Below are 18,173 nucleotides of genomic sequence, written 5' to 3' on the forward strand. Positions count from 1 at the left end.
TTGGGGAAGGATACATACCTGGGACTTCTTTGGAGGCTATTTAAGCCACGCCCAGACAGCAGCTCATGCTTCGCGTTGTTCTGCTTCCTGCAGCTTAACGCTCACCGTGTCTGCTCCTGGACTCCAGCCACGCCCGCCTCGAACCTGGAAGACCTGCAAGGAAGGAAGAGAAGAGAAAGGTGAAAACCAAGGACTATTTCAAACTTCTTACCTGCATCCGGAATCTTCTCGCCAGCATCCCTGAAGAAAGACTTCCATTTAAAAGCATCGCGTTGCTCGCTGCAGCGCCACGCTTCACTCACCTGTCCTCGAGACATCTCCCGGCTCCATCGCGGCTGTCAGCATCGGACGCCACATCTCTACACCTAGGGGAGAGAGGAAGAAACAAAAGGTGAGCAGAAGGAACACAGAAGGAAAGCCTGATTAACAGCCATAATACTTACCGGCTTTTCTTCCACATTTCGGGTCGGCGCCGCCCCGTTGGCAGGTACCGTACCCCGGCCCCTATGGGGAAAGGACAAGAGACATTTCTGGGGAATGATGAGGACATTTAGAGGGATCGCCCTCATCACTACTCACCTCGGCAGTTTAACCCCTCGACGCATCGCCTTCATTCTGCACCTGAAATAAAGGACAGATCACAGGTTAGAAAGACAACATAAAGGGGGCCTCACTTGAACTTTGAACTTTCATACTTACCGCGCATCGCTCAGGAAAGTCAAGTGGATTTTGCCAGCGCCATTCTGAAAACCAGTGAAGTAACTGGACGAACACGCGCCCCTGCACCAGAAGCAGGATGGAGAGTTCATCCTTCCAAACCATAAGGTGAGCTTAAACCAGGGTTTGGAGGAAGTTAGAGAGGAACGAAGGGGGAAGGGGGAAAGGGGGGAGCTAGCACACTATTCTGCAGACTGTTAATCCCCTTTCTCATCTGCAGAAGGATATTCCTACGGGCCAGGCAAGCACGATTTGGAGGTCCTGTCCAATCGAGGTTCCGGGTCCTGCGCATCACGCTAGAAGAGGCCACAGCAATCCAGACTAGACCAGCGCCCCCGTGGGAACCAGGTGAGCGTTACACTGCACGACGGATGTGGGCCTCGGAAGGCCTCTGGCCTTGGCCCGGGCCTCGGAAGGCCTCTGGCCTCGGCCCTGCAAGTAAGGAGAGTGGGGGGGTTGGACATACTCTACACTCTTGGTATATAGGTACATTTCCTACACTTACCAGCCCGCTGCCTCAAGGTGCGTATGGAGGGTACCGCTTTTCAATTCTGCCCCAAGTGCAATCGCAAATACCCTTGGGTTGACAGGCACGCCACGTGCAATCTCTGCTTGCCGAGGGACCACCCCGAGGCGAACTGCAGAGCGTGTAGTAGGTTTAAACCTGAGACACTTAAGGACCGTTCGACGAAGCGTTGGGCCCACCACGCCAGGCAGGCGGCCATGGCAGCGGAGGGCGCCTTCAGCGATGGCAGCGACGCCGTGCTTTCGGACGGCGAGGGCATTACGGCGTCTAAAGACAGCCGAGCGCAAGTCCCCGACCTCGGAAGGTCATCCGGCAGGGCGGCTATGGGGAAGACCCCCGGCGACACAAGCGCTTCACAGACCACTCACACAAAACACACGAAGTCCAACCGAGACTCGACGACGTCGAGTTCTCGGAAAGAGGCACATAGAGAACGGTCCGAATCGGTGTCCTCTGGGCGTTCTCGCTCGAGATCGCCGCATGACTCCAGGCAATCATCCACTCTTGCCAAGAGTGCCTCGCTCCCTAAGCTAACGGAAGTTCGATCGTTGGAGGACGAAGACGACTTGGTCGCTCTCCAGGAGTCGGAGCCCGCAAACAAGATCATCGTGGCCCCACGTTCGAAGTACAGGGACTCTACCCCCGATCCTCGACGCCAGGCGTCGAAAACCTCCAGAACCACAAAGGGACATGGAAAACACACTTCCACTCACGGGGAGGGGGGACAACAGCAGAAGAAGCAGCCACTGCACTCTTCCACACCTGTAAAATACTCCACTCCTCTTAAACAGACAGACAAGCCCAAGTCTGCTGCTATTTTTAAAACCAGCAAGTCTACTCAGGATAAGTCTCCTAGACTTTCTGAGAGAGTCATTCCCAGTTCCAAAGAATGGTCGAGTGATGACATAGATAGGGTCATGTCAAGGATGTCTTCTTTGGCAGACTTTTATGATAAAAGTCCAGACCATTTCCTTTCATATCCACAAGGGTCTACACCCTCAGGCTCTAATTGATCCTATCTCCCCGAGTAAGAAGCCCCGGTTTGAGACACCTATGAGGTCTTCGGACCCCTTTGATGTACAACCATACTCACGGCCATACTCACAGTATCAAGAAGAGACTTCCTTTGGTGAGGACCAAGAATTTGGCGTGGTAGAAGAGCAAACCGGGACGGGCTACTATGGGGATGATGAGGACCAAGAAGAGGAAGAGGAAGACCCTGAAACCTACAGAGTAGATTCCCCGGTAGAGAAGGAAGCCCCGGTTACAGACTCCCCTGCCGATAACGAACCCCTCCTGAACAAGGTTCTCGCACGAGCAGCAGAACATTTCCATATTGACACCCACGGTGTCCAGGAGGAGAGGGACTTCGCTGAGGAGTTAGTGGGAGAAAGGAGGCCTGTTGGCCAGACCATCCCTATCCTTAAGTCTATTCAGCGAAGAATAGACCCGTCCCTGGCGAACCCGAACCTCACCAGAGCAGTCAATCCCAGAGTTGAAAAACATTTCAGGGCAGCCCAGTCTGACCCTCTCTATATAAGAGGACATCTGAAGCCAGACTCCCTGGTTGTCACTAACACTCGTAAGAGGGCTGGAACACCCTTGTCATCGTCCGAAGCTCCTCCAGACAAGGAGAGCAAAAAACGATATGGTTTCGGCAGGAAAGTAGCCTCAACGTCCGCCTATCAGGCAAGAATTGCAAACTCCACCACCCTGTTGGCCAGCTACAACTGCCATCAGTGGGAAGAAGTCGCAGCACTCATAGCCTCTGCACCAGAACCCTTAAAGGGCCAGTTAGCATGAATTTCAGCAGAGGGTAGAGCCGTGTCTGGTTGCATTTTAAAAGCAACTTTTGACGCCGTGGACAACGCAGGCAGATTGATAGCAGAAGGTACTGTTATCAAGAGACATGCGTGGTTACGGCAGTCTGGTTTTAAGGCAGAAACCCAGGCATCATTGTTGGACAAACCGGTGGAAGCCGATCTGTTGTTTGGTAAGGCGGTCGAGGGCGCGCTGAAGAATGCCAAGGACGAATATGAGACACTCAAGTCCCTTGGCCAACTAACCAATAAACCCCCTAACCAGAGAGGGAATGGAAATTTCCGTCGCCGACGCGGCCAAAAATCCCAGAGAGGATCAAACTATTCCCAGGGGCAGGGTACACAGTGGAACAACAGCCAACAGTCTACCCAGGGTTACGGCAGGGGTAATAGGAGAGGACGTGGTAAAGGCAGAGGCAGCCTCCACCAAAGCAGTGACGCTCAGTTCAGGGTCCCTTCTCACGCAACCCCAGTAGGGGGACGTATTTCCAACTTCACCCAGGCTTGGGAAGGGATCACATCAGACAGATGGGTGCTGTCAAGAGTATCCGCAGGGTACTGTATAGAACTACTGCAGCGTCCCCGGAACCATCCTCCACGACAAAGAGTACACTCTTTAGAACATCAGAAGATTCTTCTCGAGGAGATCGCCAATCTGCTAGCAAAGGACGCGATAGAACTCGTCCCGGGACACCAGGTAAACAAGGGTATTTATTCAACTTACTTCCTTGTGCCAAAAAAAGATTTGACAATGCGCCCAGTATTGGACTTACGGCCTGCCAACAAGTATGTCATGCCCCAAAAGTTTCGAATGACTACGCTACAAGAGGTAATCCCCCTCCTAAAAAAGGGGGATTACATGGCAACCTTGGATATGAAAGATGCCTATTTTCATATTTCCATGTTCCCAGCGCACGGAAGGTACTTGCGCTTCAAGATGGACAGTCGGCACTACCAGTTCAAGGTACTGCCCTTTGGGATAGCTTGGGCACCAAGGGTATTCACTAAGGTACTGGCGGTGGCGGCTGCACACCTACGCAGGGAGGCAATCCGGGTGTACCCTTATCTGGACGACTGGCTCATAACAGGGGAAACCCCAGTAATTTGCAGGACAAACATTGAAAGGACTATCGACCTCCTCCACGAATTAGGCTTCTCAATCAACGAGAAAAAGTCAAGCCTGGTGCCAAGCACTTCCAAACAGTTTTTTTTTTTTATTATTTCTTTTATTGATTTTATACAAACAAAAAACAATGAAAACCAAACAAGCAGCATGATCATAATGGTTCAATTGCACATCAAGTGATCGTAGTCACTGCTCCCATTATCCCACCCTCCCCGTGAGCCTATTTGTCCATCTCTTACAGTGTTTGGCACATGCGGCTGAGTTTCGTCTTCTCCGGAGTCATTTGGGTTTGATGTTACTTCAAACTATTCTGTTATTAGCGCCTTCCAGGCCAATAGGGTGCCCACCTCCCCCTCATCAGCCCGGCTGCTCGCCTCCTGCCATGCCACCGTTTCAGCCTCCGCCCATTTCTGTAGATCCTTCCACCATACATCCACCTTAGGTTTGTGGCATTTCTTCCACCCCATGGCGATCCTACGTTTCGCCAGCACATACGCCAGATTTCTTAGTTTCTCAATATGTTTGAGTTTCCGCGGCCTAGGGAACCCACCCAATAAGCAGGCCCAAGCCGTGTCTATAACCAGAGTAACCCCTTTATCAGCTAGTTTACGCGCCACATCACTCCAGTAGCATCTAATAATCGTGCATGACCAAAACATATGTGTCATGTCAGCGTTTTCTAGGTTACATTTAGGACACACTTGTATGCCAGCGTCATATATGCCCTATGCGTTACATACAGCTGAATTTGTTTTAATCTGGCATTTCTAGATTACTTTTTTGTGGTAGCCCAGGTCACGCTCCCACATCCCGTCCTCCATCGGGGCCCCCACTTCCATCTCCCAGTCCAATCTCAGATGCGTGAAATCTTTCCCCACCTTAGCCATCACCATCTCGTACAGTCTCGAGATCTCATGACCTCCTTCAGACATATCATGCATTGTTTCCAAAACTGCATCTGGTTCTTCTATCAGAACTGTTTCTGGCCAGGTGCCCTTAATCATTCGCACCAATCTAATGTATGTGACGTATTGCCCCATGTGTAGCACCACCTCTTCGTTGAGTTCTATAAACTCTTTAATGGATCCCTCCTGCCAGACATCGCCAGCCCCACCGATTCCCAGTAGTTCCTAACAATCACCCTTAGTTGATCATCCCCCCCTGTTAAAGCAACCAACGGTACCTGCGGGAGGCACGGGTATGGGACCTCCATTAGGCGACAAGCCCTATGCCAAATTTTCCGCCCCAGCTTCAACATCGCAGGGCGCCCCCTCATGTCCGTTTCGGACAGCCAGATCATTTCTTTCAAATAAAACGGGGCACAGTCCTGCCCAAGTACCCTGTGCTCAGGGGTCACTTCATCGGAGAGCCACTTAGCCACATATTGCAATTGTCCTGCCAAATAATAAACCTCAAAATGGGGCAGTCTGATACCTCCTTTTTCGTAAAAGTTCTGAAGTTTCCAGAACGCCACCCTATTTCGGGTACCGTGCCACAAGAAGTCCCTACACATGCTGTTTAATTTACTAAAAAACTTCTTAGGTATTATGTGTGGGATATTGCTAAAGTAATGCAATAGCCTGGGCAGAACTACCATCTTGAGCATAGCCCCCCGCCCCATCATCGCTAAGGGCAATCTTGCCCAGAACTGCATGCTGTTTCTGATTTTCTCAACGGCTACTTCCGTATTGTGTCTTTGTTCGTCCTGCGCCGTGTGATATATATCTATGCCCAAATAGCGAAAAGAGCGCGTTGCCCACGGTACCTGTGGCACCGGCAGATCTCCTGCAGGGATCCCCTTATAGCTACCTAATGGGAACATGACAGACTTTTGGGGGTTTATCGAGAAGCCCGACAACTCTGCATACCTTTCCATCACTTCGAGTATGTATAGGAGGTTTTCTTCTGGGTGTTATAAATATAGCAACAGATTGTCCGCGTACAAGGATATCAAGTGTTGTTCCCCTCCTACCTCAATGCCAATCGTTTCGTATTGTGCCCTAAGGTATATTGCCAAAGGCTCCAGGGCTAAGATGTAAAGCATCGGGGACCAGGAGCACCCTTGTCTGGTGCCTCTGCCAAGTTGCCATCTTTCGGATATCACCGCTCCAGTTCGGACCCTGGCGAGCGGCTCACTATACAACATCTTGGCCCACCTGACATAGCACGGCCCCATTCCATACCCTTCCAAGGCAGCCAATAGCCATGACCACTTGACCGAGTCAAAAGCCTTGACCGCATCTAGAGACACTATTGCCATCTCACCTTCGTTTTTGACCCCCCACTCAACTACCCGATGAAGTCGCCTGTGATTGTTTGCAATGTTCCTGTTCGGGACGTAACCCGTCTGATCAGGATGTATGAGTCTACCAATCACTTTCCGCAATCGGTTCGCAAGAACAGCTGTGAGAATCTTGCTGTCTTGATTGAGCATCGACAGGGGCGTGTAGGAACCAACTTTGTGCTCCGGTCTATTGGGCTTGGGCAGCGGTATTATAATCGCCTCTCTAAGTGACTCAGGCAATCGTCCTATCTCAAACGCTTCATGTAGCATATCCAGCATGGGGGGAGGATTTCTTCCTTGTATACTTTATAAAATTCGCTGGGGAAACCATCTGCCCCTGGGGCCTTACAAAAGGGCAGCTGCTTTACTACCTCTTCTAATTCTTCCAACGTGATTGGCTCATCTAATTCCCCCTCTCCTCGTCGCTTATCTTGGGCAGCCCTATGTCTTCTAACGTTTCGTTTATCATGCGCTGGTCACCTATCTCATCATCTCCATACAGCTCTTTGTAATATTCCACAAATTCTTTGTTAACACCCTCTTGCGTGGCCACCTCCTCTCCGTCCTCCCTAATAATGGTCCTAATCGGGGACTTAGGGGTCTCGCTTTTGTACAGCCAGGCCAAAAGGCGGCCCGTCTTGTCTACCCCTGCGTGCTGCCTCTCGACATATTTTTTATAATTAAGATTGCAGAGTCTTTCCCAGTGCCCTGCGCATTGTTGCTGTAGTTGGAGTACCTGCTCCGCGTCTACCTCTTCGCTCTTCAGCGTGGTTTCCAGCTCAGTTTTCGCCCTCTGTAGGTCAGCCAAAACCCCACCCTGGAACCCTCTTGACTTAGCAATGGCCGCCCCCCGCATTACCACCTTAAAGGCTTCCCATAGTGTGCCCGCAGAGTCGACACTCCCAGTGTTTTCTACAAAAAAGTTGGCAATCTCCTCCCTTATATCTTCTCTAAAGATTGGGTCTTTGAGCGCCTCCGCCCGGAGGCGCCATGTAGGGATTTTCGCCCTAGCACCTCCAAACAGTTCCTAGGAGCAATCCTAGATACTCAAGAGGGGTTGACATTTCCTTCAGAGGAAAGAATTCGGAATATACTACTGCAAATTCCGCAATATCAGTCCGGTCACCAAATAACGGTACGCAAAGCAATGCGTTTGCTGGGCATGATGGCGTAATGTATTTACCTGGTCCCCCACGCCCGCCTGCGCATGCGTCCCATGCAGGAATGGTTGGCGAAACAGTGGTCTCAGGCAAGTGGTCAGTGGGACGATCTAGTGGTCGTTTCGACAACACTGGTACAAAGCCTTCACTTGTGGACAAGAGAGAATCTTGCACAGCGGAAACCCTTTTACGATCCCGAAGTACAGGCAGTAGTCACTACCGATGCATGCCTGACGGGGTGGGGAGCTCACCATCTCCACCACACAGCTCAGGGTCTCTGGTCTCCCTCAGTGGCCAAGAACCACATCAACCTGGTAGAGCTTCTGGCAGTATTCAGAGCGCTTCAAGCGTTTGAGCCCGACCTACTAAACCTGTCAGTGCAAATCCGGACGGACAGCACGACAGCCATGTTCTACCTGAACAAGCAAGGAGGGACTCGTTCGCCAAATCTGTCCAAGCTTGCCCAGAAAATCTGGATATGGGCACTCAGACGGAACATCTTCCTGTCATCACAACGTGTTCCAGGGGAGCTCAATTCCCTAGCGGATGCTCTGAGCAGAGACTCCCTCCCAGAGGAACACGAATGGGTTCTACACAGAGAGGTCGTAGAAGATATCTTCTCTCAGTGGGGTTTCCCCACTATAGACTTATTCGCCACAAGCGAAAACAGACAATGCCCAGGATTTGCATCCAGGTTCCCCCAACCAGACTCCCAGGGGAACGCCCTGTGGATGAACTGGTCAGGGATGTTTGCGTACGCTTTTCCACCAACTCCTCTCATCAGGAAGGTGGTCAACAAGATGAACAGAGAGTCAATGACGCTCGTCCTAGTTGCTCCCATGTGGGCAAGACAACCGTGGTTCCCACACTTACGCAGGATGGCGGTGTGCGAGCCCATCAAACTTCCGGCCTGGTACAACCTACTGTCCCAGCACCAAGGTCAAACAGTGCATCAGCAACCCAACTCAATGAACCTGGCAGCATGGCTCCTGAAGTCATAGAGTTTGGACATCTCAATTTACCACAGAGGTGTATGGACATCCTAAAGGAATCTAGGAAACCAAACACAAGGCACTGCTACTTTGATAAGTGGAAGAGATTTGTTATCTGGTGCCAGAGTAAACAAATCAACCCAGTTGATTGCACTCCTTCCACTATTGTTACATACATGCTCCACCTGCTGGATGCAGGACTGGTTTTTAACTCACTGAAAGTACACCTGGCAGCCCTGTCGGCATACACCACTTCCCATAACAAGGTCTCGTGGTGGAAAGTACCAGTAGTTAAAGCCTTCATGGAAGGAGTAAAGAAACTTCACCCTCCTATTTCAAACCCACCACCAGGGGTGGGACCTTAATGTGGTGTTATCTAAGCTCATGGGCCCCCCTTTCGAGCCCATGCATAAAAGCAGTCTCAAACACCTGACTTATAAAACGGCCTTCTTAGTAGCTATTACTTCTATAAGAAGGGTCAGTGAAATTCAGGCTCTGTCAGTGCAGGATCCCTTCTTTACTGTCCATAAAGACAAACTGGTTTTACGCACACACCCTAAGTTCTCACCTAAGTTTATATCTAAATTCCACGTAAACCAGTCCATCGAGCTTCCGGCTTTCTTCCAGGACCCTCAAAGCTCGGCTGAGGTGAAACTACACACCCTAGATGTGCGTAGGGCGGTCCTCTACTATGTAAATAAAACCAGACCGCTAAGGAAAACAGATCAGCTGTTTGTCTCCGTAGCTACAGGCAGAGAGGGCGATCGCGTCTCTAAAGGTGCCATCTCTAAGTGGATTATTAACTGTATCCAGCTGTGTTACTCACTCTCTGAAAAGACTCTGCCTTTCACGCCAAGAGCCCACTCTACAAGAGGCATTGGGGCCACTCTGGCTTTCATTGCAAATGTACCCCTTGACACCATTTGCAAAGCAGCTACTTGGAGCTCTATTCACACTTTTACTCAGCATTACTGCATTGACACCCATTCCAAGGCAGATACACAAGTGGGACAAGCGGTTCTAAGACACTTATTTGCTCATGACCCTTCTCACATCCCACCTCCTTCTTCAGGTACTGCTCGCTAATCTATGCACAGCATGTGATCTAAGCAGATTCCACAAGCCTCAGAAAGGATACATTACTCACCGTAATCGTATTTCTGATGCTTGTATCTGCTTAGATTCACATGCGACCCACCCTTCTTCCCCTATGAGAGAAGGCGCATGGTTGCTTGTAGTCTTACCTTTCTATCTATCTGCTTGGATTATCTGCACTCACGCTACTCCTCATGCTACCTCATGTCAGAAAAAATACAATCTGAGGATCCTAGACGCGTGAGGGATCTTGGGTACAGTGGACGTCACACTAGGGATAGTATTACTGGCATGCCCTGTGTCGACGCCCATTTTCGAGTTTCGAAAAACAAACTGTAATACTCCGCAGCTTCCACTAGATGTCGGCCTATGCACAGCATGTGAATCTAAGCAGCTACAAGCATCAGAAATACGATTACGGTGAGTAATGTATTATATATATATATATATATATATATATATATATATATATATATATATATATATATATATATATATATATATATATATAATATGAGACTCTGAGGAGAAGATGGGAGGAAGAGGGCGACCTGGGCAGGGGGCCTGTAGATGGTGGCCACAGTGAGAGAGAGCCTGCCGACCACGCATTCAAAGGAGGAGTAGTCCTGCGTTGGAATGACAGAAGCTGGGATCCACTCTGGGAAAATCAGGGCTACACCCCCACCGGGATGGTTGGTTCTGGGTCCGGAGAGGATCTTGTAGCCATCGGGAAGGAGAGTGTCAACACTCGTGACAGACCTGACCATGAACCAAGTCACTGTGAGAACGAGTACCTCCAAATCAAGCTCTTCCAGGAGATGGCAGATATCAGAGGAACATTTGACTGCGGAGCAAGAGTTCAGAGTAGCGATGTGGAACAGGTTGCCACCTTTGAAGGACTTCCGTGGAGGGATACAGGACAGAGGTGCGCCCTGTGGAAGTGTTGGAGATGCCCGAGAATGGGCAGACGAGGAAGGAAGAGATGGCAAGGTAGAGAGGAAGTAGAGAGTGCCAGGGAGGTGCCGGAGGAAGGAGGCAATAGGGTAGCCAAAGAAGCAGCAGAGGGTGCCAGGGAGGTGGCGGTGGAAGGATGAGACAGAGGAGGCAGAGGAAGAGATGGCTAGGTAGTCATAGAGGAAGTAGAGAGTGCCAAAGAAGCAGCAGAGGGTGTTTGAGAGTTGGTGGAGGAAGGAGGCCGCAGAGGAGCCAGAAAGGGTTAAATAGGGTAGCAGGAGAAGAAAGGAAGTTGATAACGCGCGGGAAGCGTCTATCAAAAAGGAGGAGATTGGCCTGAGGGCCCTGGACCAAGACGGTGCGATTTAAGTAGACATTAATGATGGCCTTAGCGGAGTGGAAGGGGGCCAGGAGGGCCACCCACCGAGTAACACCGTTAATGTGAGAAGAGGAAAAAGGAGAGAGAACCGAGACCATATGGGGGGCCCATAGGCCTGGAGAGGGAACGACAAAGAGGATGTCAGTAAGCATCTCTCTAGAGGAAGCACTGGGTAGGCATCAGCGATAGGGAGGCCTGGGTTGGAGACCAGGATGTCCTTTTTGATCATCTTCCTGCTAGAACTAGTAATTAGCGAGAGGGATAGGATAGTCGATAGAATAGCAGTTAGAGAAGATGGGGGATACAGAGAGCACCATAGAGGGTGCGGGCGGAAAAAGGGGTGGGGGGAGTGGAATCTAAGCAGAGGGGGGTAACGCTGGAGGCAGACAGGAGGGAGGCACAAGGGGGGGGACACAACGGGGCGGGGAGCACAGAACAAGAAACACCGGGCCTACAAAATAAGGTGCAATACAGAACCCATTTACAAAGCACAATGCACAACCAAGGAAACCTATAAGTAAATAATGCAGGCAATGCAATGGAATGTCAATACAGTAGAGTGAAAACAACAGCAGTGTCAAAGTACAATACAGCAACCCAACCCAACAAAGGCACAGTACACAACTAAGGAAACACAACTCTCAAACAGTCTAGTTAAGATTCCAGGGGGTGGGGAGGCAGTGACGGGATACTTCATGGTGGTAGGATCCCTCCAACGACTACTCAGTGGACAGGATCCCTCTCTGTGATGGTATCATTCCCAGTGACAGGATCCTTCTTGGTGAAATTAGCATCTCTTAGGTTCACTCCACTTGACAGAATCACTCACAGGGTCCCTCCCAATGCCAGAATAGCCCTTGCGGGACCTGTTGGCAACACAATCCCACCCAATGACCAGACCTCTGAGGTCTCCTTCCCCGTGACATGAGGGTTCCACGCTGCAACCCCTCCCCCTTTACAAAAGGTACTTTGCAGTTTGTTTGGTATTCTATAAATCTTGTGGCATGTCAAAAAGTGCTTTGCAGTTTGATCGGTATTCAATATTCTTTCCTTGGGGTTCCAAATCCCACTCTTAGGAGTTTGAGCTGAATAGCTACTTGCAAATGTCCAATTACTGCCACTGGAGCACCCCGGTACAAGTGTTCCATCTCTCACACTGACCGGTACTCAGCTGCTCCTCTGGGCATCTCCGCATTCTTCTGACTTCCACTTTCTTCCTGGGTAAGCGTCGGGGTCTGCAGCGAACAGCGCTCGCTACCAGGAAACCTGCAATGGTCCACTGCGGTTGGGAGTCTTCCGTGTTCCCCAGCTTCAGCTGGGAACACGGGGCTCAGGTAATTGTTGGGGCTCTGCTCATTTCCCGGCCCACCTGTGTCGTGGCACCTCTCACTCCCTGGCTACACACAGGGTCCTCTCCGCCAGCCCTGTTCCAGACTGCTCCTCGTCTCGTAGCTGCCACCTTCTCACCAGGAAGGATACCCCCTTCTCCTCTCTTGGGCTACCATTTTATGCCCCTGTGGCCTTTCAATTGGTCGCAGGTGCAAGTCCTTTGCCTGACCACAATTGTAGTCATTGACAGGACATGTCTGACCTTCCATAGTCCTCTTCCTCGTCTTATTACTACAGTGGTGAAACTGACTACAATTGCGCATTGCTCCTTTTTACCTCTCCCCAGTTGTAAAGGTATTTGAATTTGGGACAGTAGGTGTGTAGGGAAGGCAAAAAGACTAAATAAAAGGGGTTATTACTCCTAGTCTAACTTGCTGATATGGAGCGAGGCCCTTCGAGGTATTTTCTTTCTAGACCTTTTCTTCATAATAAGGGTGTTTCCAAGGGTCATTCTGAAAGGAAGGAAAGGGGGTTAGTTTACCGTACCCTATAAAAGCTTCTGGGACAGAAGCTTTAGCATGAAAAGGGAATGGGGAGTACCATGTCTCGCCTAAGGGCACCCTCCTCCATTCCCCAAAGCAGAGGATGTTGGGGGGAAGGAACTGAGGACTCCCTCAGGTTTCTCACAACAGACACCAGTGAAATTGTAAAACACATTTTATTGTACAATGTAAATTGTGAAGAGTAAAATATTGAAATGTACATGTAACGATGCAAAACATGTTCTGTACATCAAGTGGCTTACAGTGCAAGTATGTGCAGTAATTTAACTGTAATACATTACCAGGGTTTTAATGTAAATACTTTGCCCCATCAGAGAAATACATTGAACACTATTTAAAAAACGACAAACCACCCTGTAGAGCATTTGCCATCAAATGGATGTCCTTAGTGTGTCAACACACTTCACCTATCTGGATCAGACCCACCTTGGTGATACCGAATCTGGTACATCCTCAAGGTGCTACATGAATACCCTAAACCCACCAATGTACTGGTGAGAGCAGAGTGTGCCTTATAAGGGGAGCACCTGCTCCCTTGCTGTTTGTTCCCCATTAGTCAGACCTACTCTAAACCTGTTCCTGGGCCTCTTGCACTTTCCACATTAACCAGAGAAGTGTCTCTCTAGTACTATGCTTTTAGCTCTGTGCACAAAAAGAAGTAAAACTAAAGAACTGATCCAGCAAGGGAAGAGCAAGAAGTTCATGTGTCCAGGGTAGGTACGGCATTATGGCCTTTCAACATTTTCAGTTGAAAGGGGCCATGAGTCTTAGGAGTGCCTCCGTAAACTGCCCCATGTTGCCAGTTAGCAGTCTTATAACACAGCAATATATTTCTCTCTATATTACTTTTTTTTCTGGGGCTTGCCTTAAAAGCTGCATTTGCGGGAGCCCTTGTAGCCGTCACTTCCCTTGGGGTCTACAGAAGTGTTATCACCTCATTCCCTTTTCACACTGGTTCTTCCACAGAAGGCACTTGGGACAAAAAATGATGTATAGCTTTTCGGTGGGTATTTCCTGTTTCAAAGCACTGCTTCCGGGCGGCTATTAACCTCCAGATGAATTTCATTTCATTGGGTAAAATTGATGTGACATAATTTCCTGTTATGTCATTATTATGCTACTTACTATTTTTGAAACTTTAAGATTCCTACAGATTTTTGGTCACAGAATGTTGGCATGTATAGTAGCATATCATACCCTTCTGAAGCTTAATAGGTTTCACATTATCCAAAACATTGGATCCCATGCCAAGATAACTATTAACCAAGGAATCACCCAAAAAGACTGTATTTCAAATCCCAAATGGGATATTTGGCCGAATTTCAGCCGTTCGTAAATTCCGAACAGCTAAAAAGTTCGACCAAATCCCCCATTCGGTGGCAAGGGCTGCGGAGGTGTCCCCCACACCCTTGTTCACTATACTGGAAGTGGGGCTTGTGGGGGTGTCCCCTGCAGCCATTCCTGTAAAAGGTTAAAAAAAGGGAAAGATCCTGCAGCGCCGGTTCCCGATCACGAAAGTGAAAGATAACTGGCGTCACAGGGACACAGCGAGTCGGCGGCACACAGCAGTGTGCTGCCGCAAGGTAAGTAGAGGGGTGTGGGGGGTGGGGCAAGGGCAAAGTGTGAAATGTTCAGGGGAGAGAAGACCGAAAGTTATTTTCAGAAAAATAACTTTCGCTCGTTTCTCCCTCAAACATTTCAGCCACGGGCTTCCAACCCAAATCCATTTACCAATGTTTCTGTAGAAAGAGAGGCGGCCAAGGACAATTAAGAAGATAAGATTGACTCCCAAGTTTTACAGATCGAAAAGCTGAGAAATTTCAAAAACGGGTTTTATTTATTTATTAGGTATTTATAATGCACCTATACGGCAAAAGGTGGTTCAAGGCACAACAAGAAAGGAGGGGGAGGGTTTGGAGGAACAGGGATGAAAAGAAAAAAATGGTCCTACTAGGCCTTGTCATTCAGATTGTGCAAGTGCATGCAGTAACAAGTAGTGCGGGGCATGGGGGAAGAGCCGGTCAGGAGTGCCATGGGGAAGCCAGGTGGACAAGTGCTAGGGGAATGCAGAGAGTGCAGGGAAAGAAGGTCCACGTGCTAAGTGCGCAGGCGGTATTACCCAAATTGGTCGTTTACAATTGTTCGAATGAACAATTGACCGAATTTAAAGGGTCACAATTGACCTTTTCACAATTGATATCGGTTTGGTAATATATGGGTTTTGGGGGGTTTGGCGTTGGGTGGGGGGTTGTGGGGGGGTTTCCCCCCACATATATGGTACAATTGACCTTCACAATTCGGTCAATTGTGAAAAGGTCAATTGTCATTCGAGCAGTTGTAAAACGATCAATTTGTATACAATCCGCGGGGCGGGGTTGGAAGGGCATCAATATGGGACAGGCCCATCATGGCTAGTGCATGGGGTGGGAGCCCGGAAGGTCAAATGCAGGTTGGTGGTGCAGGGGGGCAGGCGAGACCAAGTGTGTATGTTAGACTGGTCGAGGAGGGTCTGGTGCCCTGTAAGAATCCGAAGGAACCAGGCAGCCAGTCAAAAGGAGTCAGAGGGGACATTAGCAGGGGAGGGGGGAGAGGGAAGGAGGAAGAGAAAATTAGGGTCTTGAGAAGCTTACAGAACTGAAAGGAGTTCCAGCTCAAGTCTGAGAGGGGCAAGGAGGTCTTTCCAGAGGGAGGCACCTGCAGAGGAGAGAGAACCTCCCCACCACTCCCACTCTCTGTTTGGAAAAGCATCTGATTTGCAGAGAGTTGGCACTAGACGACCGAAGGGATCTAGCAGGGAGTGATTTAGGGAGAGAGAGTTGGATGTAGCGGGGTCCCATTCCTTGTTGATGATGCAGACGGTCTTGAACTTGATCCTCGCAGCAACCGTGAGCCAGTGGATAGATTTTAGGGCCCTGGTCCCTGTGCTTGAGGCCAAGGATAAATCTTGCAGTCAGTCCTATTCTGGATTAGTTGAAGTGTGCAATCGAGTAGTTCGTCAGATTAACGAAGAGGCTGTTACAGTAGTCCAGCCAGGAGAGGACCAGAGCTCTGGAGACATTGAGGTTATGGGGGAAGGTGAGGAAAGAGAGAATACCTCTGAGGAGCCGCCAGTGTGTTTTCTTGTGTGCACTAAAGAAGCGAAGTGAAAAGCAGCGCTGCTCTGCTGCTTGCTAAAACGTTCCCATTGAAAAGAGAATATTTTACATTTAAAATTATGCTGTCCTGACGCTCTCTTCATCTGTTTAACATCACACCGCTTTTATCAGTGAGACCCTGCCATGCCAATTCATATTCAGATTGTGCTCCAGCAGAAGAGAGCATTATCCCTGAATGACAGACCAGAGCTGGGAAATCAACAGAAGCTTTACTTTCACTGGAAAACGCTTGAGTTTTGTGCTACAAAATAAACCCTTCAAAACAAACCCTCGCTCTCTGCGCATAGGTCAATTTCAGTGGACCTGTGCCTTGAACATACTGCTGTGTGAGAGAAACTGACTAGGGCTGCAAAACAATATTGGGAATTCAGATGGAAAAGAAAAACATAATTTGAGATGGACATCCCAGCAGACTTCACCACGTGTCAAAATGTGCTTTTGCAAATAAGAAAAATACCTGTTTTAAAGGTGTAATCTCGAATAAGGCCCTATCCTGACCTAGCAATGTAAAGGGGGTTTTCCTGGGAAACATATAGGGGATGTTTTATTTCCACAGGTTTGCTTCTGATTCAGAACAAAATAAAATAAAGAAATAATTGCATTGGCTGGACTGGGAAATCGGCCCAAACAGGTTTCTGCCATGGCTCAAGGGACAGTTGGGTGCTGACAACAAGAGTGCCCTACCCCCAATAGAAGCCATGGTAGATTCTGGGACACCTCTGTGTTAATTATGCCCTTCACTGGCATATTGTGGATCGAAATGGCAGACAATTGGATATTCTGTGGAAAGTGTATATGATGCCACTTTGAAATTCATCATTCACATGCCTTATAATAATATATACACATGTATAAAGTGCAAAATGAGCATATCAAATGAACTGGTGAACAACGTCCATTCTTCAACAGAACATGTTGACACTCAGTTGGTGGAAAAATGATTGAAACACAACCTATAATTTAATATTGCTAATAGAACATAGTCATTTGCATTACTTAACAATTATCTAAATGTCTGGCAATTCTAGACCAGGACATTTGCAGTGGCTTTTAGCTTCATTTGACATTAACTGCATTTTGAAGTGCATTGTAATTAGGTGGAAGGGACCCTTTACATTTATACATTTGTGTAAACAGGTCTCTGCCGCCTACTTTTCTTCAATTGCATGGAGAGTGCAAAGGGGGAGTGTAAAGAAGAAGCATACACACTTGTATGCCACCCTTTTGAACTCATGTATTTATTTGAAAATGTATAAACGGCAAAACTAAGGCCCAAATGCATCTAGGCGCTAACTCTGCTCTGCAAATTAGAAAACGCTTCCTGCCATGTGCTCATGGCAGGCGGCATTTACTATGGCTTCCTATCGAGTCAGCCTGCTTTTTGCATGTGCAAAAAGCAGGTAGGCTACATAGGAATCCCAGAAATTGCACCAGCATGAAAATGCATACTGGTGCAAATGTTGGAGTATTTGCATGGTGGAGAGCAAGGGGGTGCCGGAATCTTCAGTTACGATCCGCTCCCACCTCTCCGCCATACACATTAATGAAAATGGGGCATGATGAGACTGAAAGGCGTAAAAGCCTCATACAAGTATTTTACCCCTTGAATTTACTTTACGACCAGCTCAACTCCTAAGTGGTTGTTTACAGAAAAGGTTCAGGAAATTAAGTGGCAAGTAGGACATTTTTAGACAGATGAGGCCAGACAAGTTGTTGAACAATGTGGTAGAACTAAAAGATTATCTGGGGTTTCAGGTTCTTGCTCAAAATATTTTGAAGAAATTTAGTGCAAATGTTTAGACAGTAAAATTGGTCAGAAATGGAGCACTGATCTTCAGGTGTAATTTGGGGTTGTGCCCAAGGAAAATGTGGGATCTTTAGTGGTAAATGGTTCATTCCTAAGCATAGAAGACTAGTAATACTGGTCAGAACATAGTAGGATTTGCAGATCGCTTCACTAATGGCTTTGGCGGTTACCTCCAAAGAATTAATTTTGACATGTAATGGCAAATAGTGCTTTTTAGTGATTTGTTTACGTTGAGTATATGATGGCCCACTGCGTGCCCCACTCGT

The 18,173-nt window shown here is 48.6% G+C and overlaps 1 protein-coding gene across 13 annotated transcripts in view; it reads left to right on the forward strand.

The window, feature by feature from the left end:
- Positions 1-18,173, forward strand: part of CAMTA2 (calmodulin binding transcription activator 2) — a 1,813,542-nt gene that overhangs the window by 507,344 nt on the left and 1,288,025 nt on the right. The gene's annotated exons all lie outside the window — the stretch shown is intronic.

The sequence above is a fragment of the Ambystoma mexicanum genome, chromosome 1p, assembly GCF_040938575.1.
Source record: "Ambystoma mexicanum isolate Mex_15411 chromosome 1p, UKY_AmexF1_1, whole genome shotgun sequence".
NCBI classification, from domain to species: Eukaryota; Metazoa; Chordata; class Amphibia; order Caudata; family Ambystomatidae; genus Ambystoma; species Ambystoma mexicanum.